Here is a 16448-nt window from a genome sequence, read left to right on the forward strand (position 1 = left end):
GGCTCATGTTAAGCTTTTCATAAGCTTTGTGAATAACAAAGGCCTACTTGGGCAGAATTCATTTCTAAAAAAAACTTGATAAACAAAAAAAAAACAGTAGGGTAGGAAGAACGAGTATGAACCTTGTGGCACAGTAGTGCCAGGTTTGCTGAGGACATTATTTCTGCATATTCTTTAGTCTGATCTGGTTCAAGGCCGTTCCTGTGGCTGAGCAGGAGTGGGACTGAATGATGGTTGAGACTGTGCTATTCTCTGTCCCTCAGTCATGGTGACAGACAAGCCTCTTTCCTGTTTGCTGTGACTCTCTAGAGGTGTTGAGTATCCTTGGGTTGAGGAGCTGCAGTGGATAATGAGAATTATGGCTCAGACTGGAGTCATTGGGCTCTCAGAAGAAAACAATTCTTGTCCCGTTCCCCTTAGCCCTGCATTTGCAGCCCAGCCCTGTTCTCCTTGAGATCAGTGGCAATGGTCCCTGGGCTTCAACTGGGAGCACAATCAAGCATTTGGCTGTGGAACCATGTAAATACTGCCCAAACCTTAAGGTTCTATAAATCACACTGCTCTTTTTAGGTGAGCACATAGCTGACTTGGTTATGATCAAGACAGAAATGATGGCACAAGTCATGTCCTTTTCTACAGCTCCTTTACGACACCTATAATGTGGGACACCTTATATGTTGTGGAAAGACAAGCACTAACTAACTAACTAACTAAATATGCCTGCAATTAAATAACACACCAATCTCCAGAACTGAAACGCTAGTTCAGTTTTTCCATAGTCAGAATGCTATTTTCAGTTAGAAACTTAGAAATTAATCCTAAGAGATGCCATTTCCCTGCTTTAATATATACTGTTTTTTAATGGAATTGTGCAGAATGATTAGTGAGAGGCAAATGTCAAAATACCAGACAGAAACTGACTCACTGGTCTTAGGACTTAATATTAGGGTCAGGCTATGGAAGTACAATGCACAGTCTTTATTGCCTTGCACCTTATGTAGTGATTTACATTGGAACAAAATGACTGGAGTGGACGTAATGAGCTATTTTTCTAAATTTGGTAGTATTTAGCATATTTCTTACACAGTTGTTAGAATGACATGGCACAAGGCAATTGAAACAAGACAAGAACCAAAACTAAAGGAACAAGTTCAGAATGTCCTAGACAATGATTATGAAAAATTGGGGATATACTATTTTTTAAAATTATTTTATATAAGGTTAGGATATGATGCTGAAGAACATGCACAATGTTCCCTTCCTAGTCATTCTACATTTGTCCTCTTTGTTTTCTTTTAAATGCATTTGCATATACTACATGGCAACAAACCTTTAATGTTGATATATTTTCTTGTAAAACAAATTTCATCCCTCCATCCCAGAGCTTTGATCAGATGGACTTCCTCAAAGTAAATGAGCTTCAAATTACATTATACTTAAACTAACTGCATCTACTCACTAAAAGTATTTCAGTGCACAGCAACAGAAGATGACATGAAAGGCTGATCAAATGAGAGGTAGATCAAATGCTAACATCAGCTTTCACACAGTGCTGAACTTATGTGTAGATGTTATTACTGTTACTGAAACAGCCCCCGGCTCAAATCCTACAAGTCTTTGGTGCAGTTCTGTCCCTTAAATGCTATTCATCACCCACTGCCTCTGATTTGCATTTTGGTTGTAATATGATGATGAATTACAGGGCTCAGATTCGAAGTATCATCAACTCATGCATGAGAGCATGAGTTTACTGTTGTCTCCTGACCTTCTGCAATTCTGTCTATCCACTCAGGACACTAGATAGCATGTAGCAGTCATTTCAGTCTAGTTTTCTCAGCAGCTTTTTAAGATCATTAACCAACTCCCACTTGCCAAGCCATAATGCTAACCTACCAGGGGTTATCTGAATTTCAAATACCTGGATTTTGAAAAAAAAATCTGGATTTCAAAATACATAGTAGCTATGATTTTGACTACAGCAGTCACAGCCACTACTTCATTTTGAATGTATTGCTCATAGAGGTCACTTACCTAACTGAATTGGAAATGAAGAGCTTTTCTGTTGTTTCTGAAAAGAAAATTAAAAAAAAAAAGTGTTTCTGAAAATGAATAGTATGTTCTGCTTTTTTTGTAGCTACTCTAGATGTGAAAGGCTTGCCATTCTGCCAAGGTCTGAGTGCATTGATTATGTTAATGCTGTTGGGAAAAAAGATGCAGACATGACGCTGCAGAAAGGATGCATAAGGGGATAATCAAATTCAAGGAGTGTGCACAAAGTTGGAGAAGAAGGTGATTGGCCATGAAATGATAAGATGCAACATATGTTCATGGAATTGTAAAAGTACAGACAGATTTTTCGGATGATCTTCAACAATGTGTTTCTGTGGAATGTGATTTCCTTGAGCCTTATGGGTTAAAGGATCTGTAATGACTTTAGGAATGTCCTAGATATTGGTGTATTTGAATTGTGATAGGAGCTACATAAACAAAAAGAATCTGGGGAGTTTAATAGAAAACACAGAGAAGCTTCTAAAGAAAGAACCAAGCCCAAATGAGGAAAACCAGAAAGATCATAAAATTCTGTGGAATGCACATGAACAAGCAGAGTAGGACCAGAGATGAACTTCCAAATGGTAACAATACTACTAATAAAACCTTTTTCAAACATTTCAGAAGCAGCAAGCCTGCCAGAGCCTCAGTACAACAAATAGAGGATCAAGATACATCAACGTTTTAAAAAAAGATAACCCATAGGAAAAAAAACCAACAAACCAACAGGTTTTTTACAGCTGTGATCTCACTGGAGGAGTCTGGAGAGCTCCCCATGGCAGATCCTTCCTTGTGAGCAGTGCTTCAGTAAAATCAAGATTTTGATAGAAGATATGTAACAAAGCCACTCCCAGAGGATTCTAAAGGAATTCTGAAGTGAAAGAACTGAGCTGCTAACTACAGTGTGCATTTTCTCATGTAAAAATGATTTGGTAGAGAAGACTGGCAGTAAGTTAATACGGCACAAATTTTTAAACAGTGTTCCAGGAGAGTCTTGTAGGTAGCATAAAGACGAATAATAAACAATTGCTGGTACTCTGTCTCAAAAAAAGACATGGGGACATGAAATCACACTATCACAATCACACTATTCAAGAGAAGAGATACTTTATTACACGCAATGCAAGGATGACACATAGACCTTTCCAAAGGATATCAGAGTTGATAAAATTTTGTAATTATTAAATATTTTAAAACATAATGGGAGAAAATTCTATAGTGAGTGTAACTGCTGAATCACATCCTGAACCTCTGGTTGACCACCTGCAGCAATCAATGAGGCAGCCCTGGGAGCATAGGTGAAAACAATTATCCTGTGCTAGAGGAAGGGATGGAGACTGGCTCCACCTCTCCTAGGCTCCATTTAATAGCTGACTACCAGTGTGGATGGATCTCTTTTGGAGATTGCTCCTCTTACAGTCTTCTCAGTGGGCCCAGGACAAGGGTAAGCTTTCCATCCATTCTTCTTTACTGTAATAACCTGTTTTGCCTGACTTTCTTCTGTATTTCATAATTATATCATCTGTATATTCATTGATTATACAGTGAGTTAAGTGTAAATTTGTTATTGCTGGTTTAGAAAACATAAATCGCTGGGTTCTGAGGAAATAATTATGAAAGACCAACTATATTTATTCCTGTTCTTATGCTTTTCTGTACATACTTGCTATTTGCAACTGTCCAACACAAGATGTCAGAATGGCTTGGAAGTACTTGTGGTGTTATTTATGTTCCAGCAGTTTCCATAATTAAATGTATCTTTAGTGTCTTTATTGCTTCATCTGCAAGTATTTAATAGAAAGAAGGCAAAGAAAGCAATGCTCCTTCTCCAGAATCCTCCTTGATAACCTGCAGCAGTGCAGGATCTGGGGAGATGAGAGGCAAATACATGACGGTAGGTTCTTCTCAGTGATGTACAGCAAGAAGATAAGGAGTAATGGCCTAAAATTTGAACATAAGAAACTCTGTACAAACATGTGGAAGAACTTCCTTTTGGTAAGGGTGGCAGAGCACTGGAGCAGGCTGCCCAGAGAGGTTGTGGAGTTTTTTTGTTTGTTTGTTTTTTAATATATGGAGATATTCCAGACTCATCTGGATGTCTACCTGTGTGACCTATTGTAGAGTACCTGCTTTGGCAGAGAGGTTGGACTCGATGTTCTCTTAAGGTCAACCCTTGTGATTCTGAGATTCTGTGATTAACAGTGATGTCCTGGGTATGAATGAGTGAGGGAATTAATTGCTGGATCTTTGTCTTCTGCAACTCTACCACAGCTTGTAAGAAGGAACTGAAAACAGATAAAGAAACAAGAGAAGGGCAGGTAGAGGGAAGTGTTGCTTTTTGGTTAACTTAATTTTTCTCATTTAAGTTTTAATTTCAGTTTGCATATGCTTTATGTGCCAACGTTAGTAAACATCTTGCTTACTAGTTTAAAGTGCGCATTCATTTTTTTGCTGATGGTCAAGATTATTCATAACTTTTTATGAGATTGCTTTCCATTTTAAGTTGTGTAACAATGTTTAGGTGACCACTTAATTGAAAGTTGTGATCATATTGGCCTCAAATATTTTATTAAAATGCAGAAGCAGAAACTACTTATGTATTAGTCAGGCCATGTTCCCAAACTAGTGAGCACTGAAAGGTCCATTTAAATTGATATTTTATTTAGCAAATAAATTGATTCTTACACCACCTCTTTCATAGATTAATCAGGTACAGTACACTCATCAAGTCTAGGAATTTCACCATCCTTGATGTTTAATATAATGTTTCACAAAAGAAGCACCACAGACTTGTAACATATCAGTAAAGACTTGTAACATATCAGTATTCATGATAATTCACTACTTCCAAAACAAAATTTGCGTTAGTGTTCATTTACTGTCTGCAGCATGGCTCACCTCTATCAGAGGCAGAAGTGAAAAATCTCCCGAGATGCTCTTTATTAGTTCTCAACAGCAAAGATATGATATTTTTTCTATTGTGTTGTATCCTCTTAAGCGAAACAAACAGAAGGAATTTACTTTTAACACAGCCCCATATGTAAGTGGAAATCTGCAGAATCGTGGAACAGAAAGCAAAAGAGTAGAAAGGAGAAAAAGTGAAATATATCTTTGATGGAAAACCAATACACCACTTCTCAAATGAACAGAGGGAATTTCTCAAGTAAGAAGAGTGATGCTCTGAGGTGTAATGCTACAGGCAGAAGCTCATTGGGTTTCCTCCCAAGTCCAGTGTGGAGCACTCCCAGGAGAAGCAACTTCTACAGGTACTGCTAGAATGGAAATATACAGGTTTATATAAATGCATCCATAAGGATTGTCACCTGCAAGGGAGCTATCCTCAACTGAATGTCATCAGTTATTTGGCTGAGTCTGTGAATGTCATCCTTAGAGAGCTTGTCCTTGCTTTATGAATAAGTGGGGGGTTAACTGGCTTGGTCACCCAAAATTAGTTATTTGGTAACATGTATTTTTCTATGATGATTAATAAGTGACATCAGTAACACCCAAGAACCAATTGCTTCCATACTGGTATGGGAACTTGGGCTGCTTCTTCACAGATCTTAACACTGCACAGAAGTTTAAGCTGGTATACCTAATACAGAAATGCAGGGCATGGAGTGTTTTAGGAAAGTAGGTGCACACTTCTTTGAATCTTATGAGGCAAATATGAATAAGTGCTATTCCTATCAAGAACACTGTATGTCAGGCCTTTCTTAAGATACGTAATAAGATGTTATATAATGGTTATTTTTTAATCTTCATTATGACAGTATGGCGAGTTTGATTTAATTTTTTCTAAACACTATCCAAATGTCTCCTATAGGCTTGTTTGTATTTTTAAAATTAAGAACAACCTAGCAGAGCTTACTTTAAATAATATTGAATGACTAAAATTTTGATGGTTTTTAAAATTTTTAAAATTGAATTTTAAAATGACTTTTAATAAGGAAGAGTCCTATAAGTCCCATTCACAATTGCTGAACAGCTGGTGAACAAAAGAGAAGACATACTCCTGAAATTTCTGGGCTCAGTTCTAGTACTTGCTGGCTGCGCCAATGAGAAGAATAGGTATATTGCCAGCTCCTCATGTTCATGTTCTTGGAAAATTGTGATTTGCATAAGCTTTTGACAGTGTGTTTCTAGGCACACAAGATAAACTTTCTAGGTCAACTTGCTTGTGGCACCTTCCAAAATGAGACTGCAGTATTTCTTGTGTACTTCTTTTTGTTTCTTTACTTCATTGCATATACACAGGCACACGAGTGGACAAACTTAAAATATCCTCTGCTGTCCACCCTGGCTTTTGAAAGATCCTCCCTCCACTTCCTTCCCTAGAATGCATAAACATATAAAAACAATGTGAATTAAAACTATGAAATTAAAAAGATGGTATTAACTGGTTGCAATACTGTCAACACAATATTAAGTTGCTTTCAGTTTCACATCAACTGATCTCCAAATAGTCATAAAAATTGTTTACATGGTTCCAATTCATAGCATTGCCTTGACATTTTCCTTTTAGGCTAATATCTGTATGTGCATTTCTTCATAATATTTTTCATTTCCTGACCATGGACACAAACATTTGTTCAGTTATAACCATATGTCACCTGGGTCTTAAACATTTAGGTAAGAATTTCTCATCTCTCTTGAATTCACATACTAAGATTTAAGATGAAGTTAATCTGGAGATACATCTGCTAATTTGAAGCCCACTCATTTAATGATAGCTTGCAAAAAATGGTATATGATTCTCTATGGCTATGAGCCCTTTGTGATGGCATTGCTGATATGTATCTCTTTTCTGATGTGTAAAAATAAGTATTGGGGATGAGGGTTATTTGGGGATTTTTTTTTTTTTTGTCTGTTGTTCTTTTCCTCTTTAGAAACTCCTGTAAACAGCAAGTCTTATTTTGTTTGGTCATTATTTCAAGAAATTAGAGTAGTTTGTTCTAAGCTGTTAATACTTTTTTTTTTTTTTTTTAAGTGGGATGCCAAATACTTTTAAAAAAAAAGTTAGTCAGTTCTGGGAGTTAAATTGGGAATAATAAAGAGTCATGAAAACATAGAATATTGTAGTCAGCATTCTATTCTGAATAGTTCAATTTTCACTGCCGTAGGTGTTGATGTAGGCTTCTGATCTAGGACATCTCACTAGTCTACTTATCTTTCCAGAGAAATTTTTCAGTCTGCTTGTATCAGAATAAAAGGCATATAACTTTTATTTTACTTTTTGTTGCAACTTCATCAATCCCCATAGGATAAAGAGAGGAAATTATATTTTAACTCACTCTATCAAGCAGAGCAAATCCTGCAGGAAAAGCTGAGGTTTCCCATAAGAATCTGGTATAATTGGAACAATTGCTTAAACACACCTTATTGGAACAGACGACCTTCCCAAAGCACAAAACTTTTTTTCAGGACAAAGGAATGGGCTTACAGAATTTTAAAATCAAATAGGATTATCAAGAAAACAGCAGGATCAATGGAAGAGATTTAAAAATATATATATATAATTGTCAGGATTTGTGTTTATGAGTGCAGGGAACTCCTATGGAAGGAAAATCTTGATTGCATTCATCAGTGCCTAAGAAGGTTAGGTTCCTACTGATACTTTGCCCATGGTTAGGATATTTCTAATATTTCTTTCTTCTTTGTAGGAAACCCTGAACTATTATTGGGTTCTTTTATTATGCCCAATGTAGGAGAAATTTTTCCTTTTTGATTGGGCTCTCTGTCTTTGTAAAACTTTTGTGAACTGAGTGACTTCTCATAGTAACCACGGTGCCATGACTGTGGCTTGTATTTGAATGCAAATACCTCTGTCCTCAATATGCTGTACTGTATACAAAAGTCCATTTTAAGCAAAGATAAAAATGACATGAACCAAAATATCTTTCTGGATACCACTTTTCTAAAAAGTGAGAGAATTGTGATCTATACTGCTCTAAAAATGCACACCCTTAGCTTTAGCTTAATGTTAAGCATCTGTCTTAGATAGCTACATGATGCTAATGGCTGCAAGTGCATACAGCCTGTGTATCTGCACAGCTTTTGCTTTCATGGCTAGCAAAAGTAGACCTATTCTCCTTGTCTCACAGAGGAGAGACTGAGATTAAATGACAGAAAAAATTAGTAAAATAACAATAATATGAAGAAAAGCTGTTTTGTGGAATAAAGAAGGCATATATGAAATGTGATCCTGAAAACTCCGCTTCAGCCATTACTTATCTTTGAACAGATAAGAAACACACAGTCTGTATTCTTGATTATGTGTTCCCTGCTGCATGACATTCTGCTCCTGCAGCCCATAGTATCTGAGGTCTTAATAGCATTAAGCAGCTTTGTGAAGTGACTGTCCCAAAGGCCATTCTAGATTCAAAAATCAGATGTTTTCATCTACTGCCCTTACATTTGAGAATCTGAGGAAAGCAGTAAATTAATCAGTTTGGCTACTCTGAAGAAAGAAATTGAATGTGTGTCCCAAAATCAACATCAGCAAAATCAAGCTTTTCTCTTTTTCCTGAATATTTTACTCGAAGACAGATAAATTCTCTGAAACATCACATGTTGAAACATCACAAGCAGAACTGGAAACCTTCTGGCTCCAGGTCATAGCTTTTGTTTCTGTAGCTTTGAACAGCAAACATCTGAGGTTTTTAACTGAGGGGAAAAAAAATTAGTAAAAAGCATTAGTAAAAGATAATCTATTTTTGTCTAATTTTTCTTTTATCTAACTTCTGTATTTTTTTCACATCTCTCTTTTCCCCATAAGGTTTTGAATATAAATGCTCACATAAAAAATATTTTGGCTTTGGTGTTATCATCTGGTCTCATTGGAATAAAAAACAAAATAGAAACAAATTTCCACTTGTTTCTGTGAATGGAGTCTTGATGTGTTTCTCCCATGACACACTATGCTGTTTCTGAGAAAAGTTAAGACTGCGATGCTTCTTGAAAGTTACAATTCAACTAGTTAGCCTGACTTATAGAGAAGAATGAAAGAAAAATGCACTTGGAATGTATCTCCTTGATAACTTTTTGTTGGCCTTTCCAAACTGAATTGTACATGCAGTCTCAAATTCCTATGTCAGTAGAAAAAGTATTTTCTGACTTGTGCTAATAGTCATCTACTAAGTAGCTCATTTGGGAGTGGGATTGACATCCTGAAATAAAGGCTGATGTTCATCTAATAGGATGTTTTTGGTGGTAGTGATATTTCTTTTCTAAAATAAATGTAGCTGAATTGAAAGTTGGTGAAGAATTTTAGTTGCCTGTTTTAGAGGCCAGGTGGTAGCAGTATTCTGTTCATTAAAACCTGATCTTTAGTTGTTGCTGAGATACCATCAGTACAATTGAAGTGCTCACAGAAGTTATTGTGAAGAAAACAGGAGATGAAGAGCATGTCTTCTCTGTAATTTAAATAAAAGCAACCAGAACTTCAGAATTGCTGAGCTCTCACCAGCTCCTTCAGTGTGGTGCTTCCTCCATTGTCACTTTAAAACATATGGGAGAGTTGTATCTAGGCAGCATAACTTGTGGTTGTCAAATTGTACCAAATGTTTGCTGGAAGATTCAGCAGCCCAAGTGTTAATACCGAATCACTGTGTGACCAAATCACCTGAAGACCTGCAGTGACAGCACCAGTCCTGGGCTCTGTGCTGTTAGGCACTTCTCAGACATGCACTTGCAAGAACTGTTGGCAAAAAGAAGTGAAGTGGCTTGTCCAAGAACACGTGACATGTTCACACACACTATGTATATCTGCAGGGCAGGCTTTAGAGCTGTGTTTTTGCTGCTCAGTTCCCTGAGATGGCTGTGGATGAGGTGTGCTTTGTCTCCTGTCTGTGTGGCTGCCAGGCAGTCCCACCGTATACTTCAATATCATAATACCTAACTCTTTCCTCACTCAGCCCATTAGCACTGTGCAATGATTTGCAACTATAATTTTAAAACATTACTTAAGCTTGTAAACATGTCTATATGAATCAGTGGCCCCAAATCTCATCTGTTGCTTTAGAATTTTTTTTACGGTAAAAGCATAAACCATGAGACTTAAACTGTTGCTTTGGTTTGTTGCTCTCTGGGTCCTTGATCCAAGTTCTGCTGGATCTCAGCAAAAGTAAAGATGGGAGTCACATGCTGAGTGCATTGGAGCAAAAACATCTGAGGATTCTGATTTTTTAATTTAATGTCTTTGAACGCTAAACAAGGTCTGGATGCTATCAGGTTCTGAAAGGCTGGAAAAATCCAGTGAATTTGAGATGCTTGGAAGTATTTGCTGTTAGTTTTATGTGCAGGAGTCACTCTTGTGGTGATTCAAAGCATGATATTCTAAAAATAGAAAAATAGAGGGAAAAGGAGAGAGGAAGGAGGAAACAAAGGTGGAAGGGAGTGAAGGAGGAAGGAAAGAAAAAAGGGAAAGGAAGGAATGAGGGATGAGAGAATGGAAGGAAGGTTAACTGCCATCATAAAGACAAGCCTTCAAAATGGAAGATGTAAAGTTGTCTGTAACAATTTTTTTAGCATTCTGGTGTATGCATTACAATTCAGATCATCATTATGTAACTTTTCCTAGTATCTCTGCTTCATTCTGTGCATAGAAATATAATATTTCCTCTTATTTTTATTCAATATGTGACCTTAGGTCTTGCATAATTTGTGCAGTCCAAACCCTCCTCAGAACAGAGGTTTGTCAATTTTCTCACCAGTTATTCTGAGCTGTGTTCAGTTTCAGAGTGTTTGGATACTTCACAAATGTAATGGATTAATTTTCATAGCACCCAGCTGAGGTGGGAGGAATTATTATTAGCACTTCGTAGGGACTTTATGATGTGTGCCTGACTGAAATGATGGGATTCTAATTGCTTCAGGTTTCTTATAGTATTTTCTAGCAAATTACATACTGCAATTTTAAGATGCTTTGATGAGAGTTCCAGACAGTCCAGTCCTAATGAAATCAACATGGACTTTGATGTGATCAATCAACCTCTTGTATCAGAAAGAGAGAAGCCAGTCTGTACTTCTGCCTTTATAATACTGCTTATTTTCACTTCTACCTCCAGGGGCCTGACTGAACCCTGGACTGCTTGCATGCCTGTTTCTTCAGCCTCAGCTCTTCTAAAAGACTACACAGGGAGAACTCATCTCACGCACAGTACACAATGGCCCATGGTCATCACCTCTGGTGCCAGCAGTCAGGCAATCCTTCATGTATTTTTATGCATGTGGCAGGGTGTATTTGGGAGGCAAGCCTTTATTACACTACCATGGACAGAAAGACTTTGACCTCATCATTCAAGCATGACTGTAGAAAGAGAAGAAGCACTCACAACCGTATTAAATAACAGTTGTTGCTTTGCTGCTACCTGGAAGCTACTTTGTTCTGTTACTTGAGTCAACAAAACAGACGACCACCAAGTTCTAGTTTAAGCCTCCCTTTACTTGTAGCTCAGCCTTAAGTTCAAACCAATGGTGTACTTCCTCCCATAGAACTGAACTGGGTAGAAGAAGACAAGGCAAGCAAATCTCAAATAGAAAAATAGCAAATAAATTACAGTATACCCACATCTCCAGTGTACAGCATTCTTTTCACTGCTGGTATCTTCGGCGGTAAGGCTGTTGCAAAAACAGCAGGCTTTGGTTGTTCTTATCATTCCACTTCCGCAACTCTGCCTTCAGAGTCGACTTAAGGCCAAAATGTTCCTGTGACAAATATAATAAATGGTCCTTACATGATTGTATGTCTTGACTCATCTGAATTTGAGCAGTCAAATTGAGAAGAAAGAAGTATAAGCTGTGGGTAAGAAGAGGGTCTTTCCCTCCCTAGCATGATGATCTTGGGAAGTCTCAAGACTGTGATGATAACAACTTAAAAAGATTAAAGGAAGAGTATTTAGTGGACAGAAGGGTGAAAAAAGATGAGACTGGACCATAAATGAACAATGGCTGAGTTGAAATGTGTAAGGAACAAAATGATGGGGAAATAGCCATCATGGTGGTCAAACAGTTATGTCTGAGTGTGGAGAAGCCCGGCTACGAGGTCATTGTGCCTGCTTGGGGGATCCAGTCTTAACTGGCCCTAAAGCCAGAAAAGGGCTGATGAAGCTATGGGGGAATGCAGGTATACATGCTGCTGCTCTCCTGTGTGGGATTGGTGAACTCTGCTTGGGCCCTTTGGTAATCCAGCAATAAAAATGGTCAGTATTAGATTCTTCAGTGCGATTTAGATCTCCTGGATCTCAGCATAACAATTATGTGTGTAACACCTATTCACATCTTGTATTTATTATCTTTAGAAGGCTTTACTTCAACCATTACACTAGGAGTAATTTTAGATGTCATTTCAAGTTGTGAAAAAGGTAAAATAACACCAGCAGATGTACCATAGGGAGATATCCTCTTAATAACTTAACTGAAGTGTTTGCCATGGTTTTCAACATGTGCTTCTGGCATAAATTCAGGATTCGAGATTCTGTTTTTTACTAAATATTCATCACATTTATATTATATCCTGAACGCTTTTTTCTCTGTTTCCTCTGTTTCAGGGAAACTTTCATAGTGCTTTCAGCACCACCAAGAGAAATTGCAATTGCAAGGAGAGAATGGCTGAAACTGTGCAGGCAGGGATTGCAGTGTGCAGGGTACAAATGAAATCTCAGAAGAATCACCTAGCTATGAAATACTAGCAACTTTTTCTTGCTGACTGATTTTTCAGAACTTTGCAGCATGTCCAAATTTTGGAAGATTTATTTGGGAATGGAGTTGGGACAAACCTCCAAACCACAGAAGTTCTTCAGTTTCTCAGTGGAAGGGTTGTTTTAATGTCAAATTATGAAAAGCAGAATGTTGCCGGGAACCTCAGAGTTTTAAATGGAAAATGCTAGTCAGCTCTGGTCAGTTCTGACTGCGTTAATCTCTGCTGAAATAGCTTGATAGTTGTTTTCTTTTCTTTTGCTAGTGCTGCTTTAGCTTTCTTATCATGACATTGAAGGGCTTTCAACAAGCAAGTTTGTTCATTTGCACTTTTATTAAAAAGCTAGTAATTGCAGATCATGGAAATTGCTGGCACTGTCCTTAGAGCACTGTAAAACAGTGTTGACTTAGCTTTATCTACTCTGTGTACTTCTGCTTCATTTGCAACTGGTGAGTTATGGAGAACTGGAAGCAGTGAGTACCTTGTTGAGGGAGAATAAAGTAAAAAGTCTTTGCAGTCTGGATATCAAGAGTTTCATGGATTTGGACAAATTTGTTTTGTATGTGGTTGTACAAGCTCAGTGACTTCTGAAGGTTGTAGTGGTGAACCCAGATTAGATGGCAACTATAAAAAGGAGCAAAACAGGATTTTCCGTATTGAATTCGGGGAAGCCAACATCCCTAAAGTCTTCAAGAAAGCAGGCATTTTCTTGTTTCGGGAGTCCTGCACAAGAAGCAATCCTTGTCACTCTGTTCTGGTTTGATCTCTAGCTAGTAGTTTCTGGGATTCAGATCATCATCAGCGAACTAGTGCTGTGGCAATTCACTCAGAGTCTAAGTAGTACACAACATTTTTTAAGTTAGCAAAAATTTCTGTGCTGAATATTTCTGTTCTTTTGCAACACAGAATAACAGTCTTTCCAAATATACTTAAAACTTCACAGAGAACTTGCCAGTAGCGAGCTGATTATTGAATTAATTCTGTAAAACATTTATATTTTGCACAATTCTTTAATTCTTTTCAAATTGTATATTTTAAAACTTGCTTTATAATCCTATTTAATTCATGTGGCCTCCTCCTTTCATTATTTTTAATGTAATTAAATTCCGTGAGACTTTTTCATAAAGATTGTTGAGCTGTTTCCAGAAAATTCATTGTTAGTTGTACTTCAAACTGTCTGTTTTGTTCTAGTGTTAGAAATCCCCTTCTCTACCATTTCTACCTCCATGCTGAGCCTAAGTACATATCTATGCATGATGGATGTTTTTGATAATTTGTTTTAAGCTGGTGGAATATTTATAAAGACAAAGAAGAGGAAAAAAAAGAAAGTGGGTTCTGTGTGTTGGCAGAACACAGATGCAGCTAATAAGAAGTGACGCTATGTATGAGCACAGTGGGGTGTACTTTTTCTGGCTCCAGGTGCAAACCAGCAGGATTTCAAGTGCATTCTCTCATCACTTGTCCTAGTCCTGATGCCTGCAATGTGAGTGCAGTCAGGGATGGAAGAGGAAGAGGATGTGGAGGAGCAGGACCACGTGTACACAGTGCCAAGCACAAGTGGATGCTTCTTGTGAGAGCCAGCATCTTGGCTGCTTTATACACCCATAGGCAAGCCAAGACTTCAGTCTCTATCATTGGCTCAGTAACACAAAAAAGAGGAGCTGAAGTAGTGGAGTCAAGTTTTAAATGAACTGATGACTTTTATGAAAGAATACAAATCACTTTAAAGCCTTTTCTGGAGTTCAAAAATAGGCCAAGCTATTTGTACTGACACTGCTGATGTGTTTTCTTCCCTAAGTGAAGGTTTATGTGAAGACATCTGTTAGCTGGACCCAAGATTTTGCTCATACAACCTGCCTGAAATTTTTTTTTTTTTAAAAAGAAAAAGGTATAGGAAGAAGACAAGCTTGCAGAATGGGAATTAAATAGATTTCCTGACATAATAAGAGAAGGGCTTTTTACAACTTCAACTTGATTTTCACAATTTCAAGCTGTAGTAAAATCTCTTTAAGCAAAGAACTGATTTGCTGGATTACTGACTGCTAGAAGTTGTTGGTTGCTGCTTTGGCACTTTCAGACAGACGTGGCTGCCAATTGTAAAGAGAAAAAAAATCTTTTTCAGACACTGTGAAATATTAATGTGGAATATATCAAGAAACTTCTGCAAAAATCTCATGATGGAAATTCAATGCAGCTGAATGTTACCGTCCTGTGTCAAACTTTTCCTGATATGGATTCACAGCTACAATATATTTGTGTAACTAGTTATCTGCAGCCCATTCATCATCATATTTTGTCTACAACATGAAATGATGAAGAATGCAATGACAGTATGAAAACAGGAAGAATTATGTTTAGCTACTGTCAGCATTGGATTATTTTTTCCACATTCCATAAGTGTGCTTGTACAAAGCACTTGTAATTGCAGATTTAACTGAGAAAAAAAGTTGATGATAAAAATTAGTACTTATTATATACATAATTAAAAGTTACTAGCATTATCTTTTATTAAGAGAGGAGAAAAAGTTGAGGTTATGCAGTAGCTTCTGACCTGAGACTCCAGTGCTGTGGTCCAGATAATGCTCACCAGAGTGTTTGTTCATTTGCTGTTAAGATACATGCAAAAGGATTTGTCATACAAATTAACAAATTAGCAGCATTATATTTGCATTGCAACAGCTCCAGTCAGTACAAGATCATCACACTAACAGTACAAACAAATATTTCTGACCTGCAGAGCTTAAAGTCTAAATTCAGACTCAATAAACAAAGAAAATAAATGGAAAGACTGGAGAAAAGGACGGGCGGGAAACAATGATAAGAACACTTAGTTGCATAGGCCATGTACATGCATAATTGCAGCTCTATTTATAAGCTAGAACTAAACATGAGATATTAATGAGGTTAGTAATCCCTGCTGGCCAGCTGCCTAGCCATTAAAGGAACGATGATTTGTCTGGAAGGAGAATATTCCTACACCCTGCTGTGTTGCTGAGAAGGATTGTATAAATGCCAAGGGGTTTATTCAGTTTCTTAATGCTGCTGGCCTTACCTTCTTGAGTCAGCTATGCAAAGGCAGAAGTACTACCACTTATGGCTATATATTCCCTTCCATCCTGTTTAATACTGCGGTGAAATTAGGCTTGATCTCTTTATGTCCCTTCTGACTCCTGCAATTCTGTGGTTCTGTGGAAGTTCTTTCCCATGCCATTCTCTACAAGGAAACCGCTTGACATGGTGGAGTAAAAGAACACTTGTAACACCAGAGAGATTAAAAGTGGCCTCCTTTTTAATGACAGGGCTTTTTGTTTTAGTGGCAACAGGATCTCTCATAATATGCAGTTATATTACAAGGTAATAAACATGTTCTAGTAATAAAAAACTTGATCAAGCTCTACTGATCTCCTCCTTTCCTCTGCACTTCTTGAAGCTTAATCCTGAATTAACAGACTGTAACTGCTTCTTTTGGTGTTGGGATTTGTTGTTGACATGATGCTCTCTAGTATTTTCTCCTCTGCCATGTGCTGCCATCCTTGGGGTGATGATGCTTTCTCCCCTGAGGAGCAGCAAGCAGTGGCTGTAGGGCAGAGGGGTGCTGATGGACACATGGGGGCCAGTGCATTTGTGGGAAGAATGCGCATGTGTATGTCAGACTAAATGCTTTTCTCACAGGTAGTTCTGCCTCTGGATAGCAAGAGTG

The 16448-nt window shown here is 37.6% G+C and overlaps 1 long non-coding RNA gene across 1 annotated transcript; it reads left to right on the forward strand.

The window, feature by feature from the left end:
- The first annotated feature begins 3401 nt into the window (after positions 1-3401).
- On the forward strand, positions 3402-16089 carry LOC125696341 (uncharacterized). Its single transcript, XR_007378292.1, has 3 exons — positions 3402-3493; positions 5082-5315; positions 11118-16089. It is a non-coding gene; the product is annotated as an uncharacterized LOC125696341 (long non-coding RNA).
- Positions 16090-16448: the final 359 nt, after the last annotated feature.

Source organism: Lagopus muta, chromosome 7, assembly GCF_023343835.1.
Source record: "Lagopus muta isolate bLagMut1 chromosome 7, bLagMut1 primary, whole genome shotgun sequence".
Lineage (NCBI taxonomy): Eukaryota > Metazoa > Chordata > Aves > Galliformes > Phasianidae > Lagopus > Lagopus muta.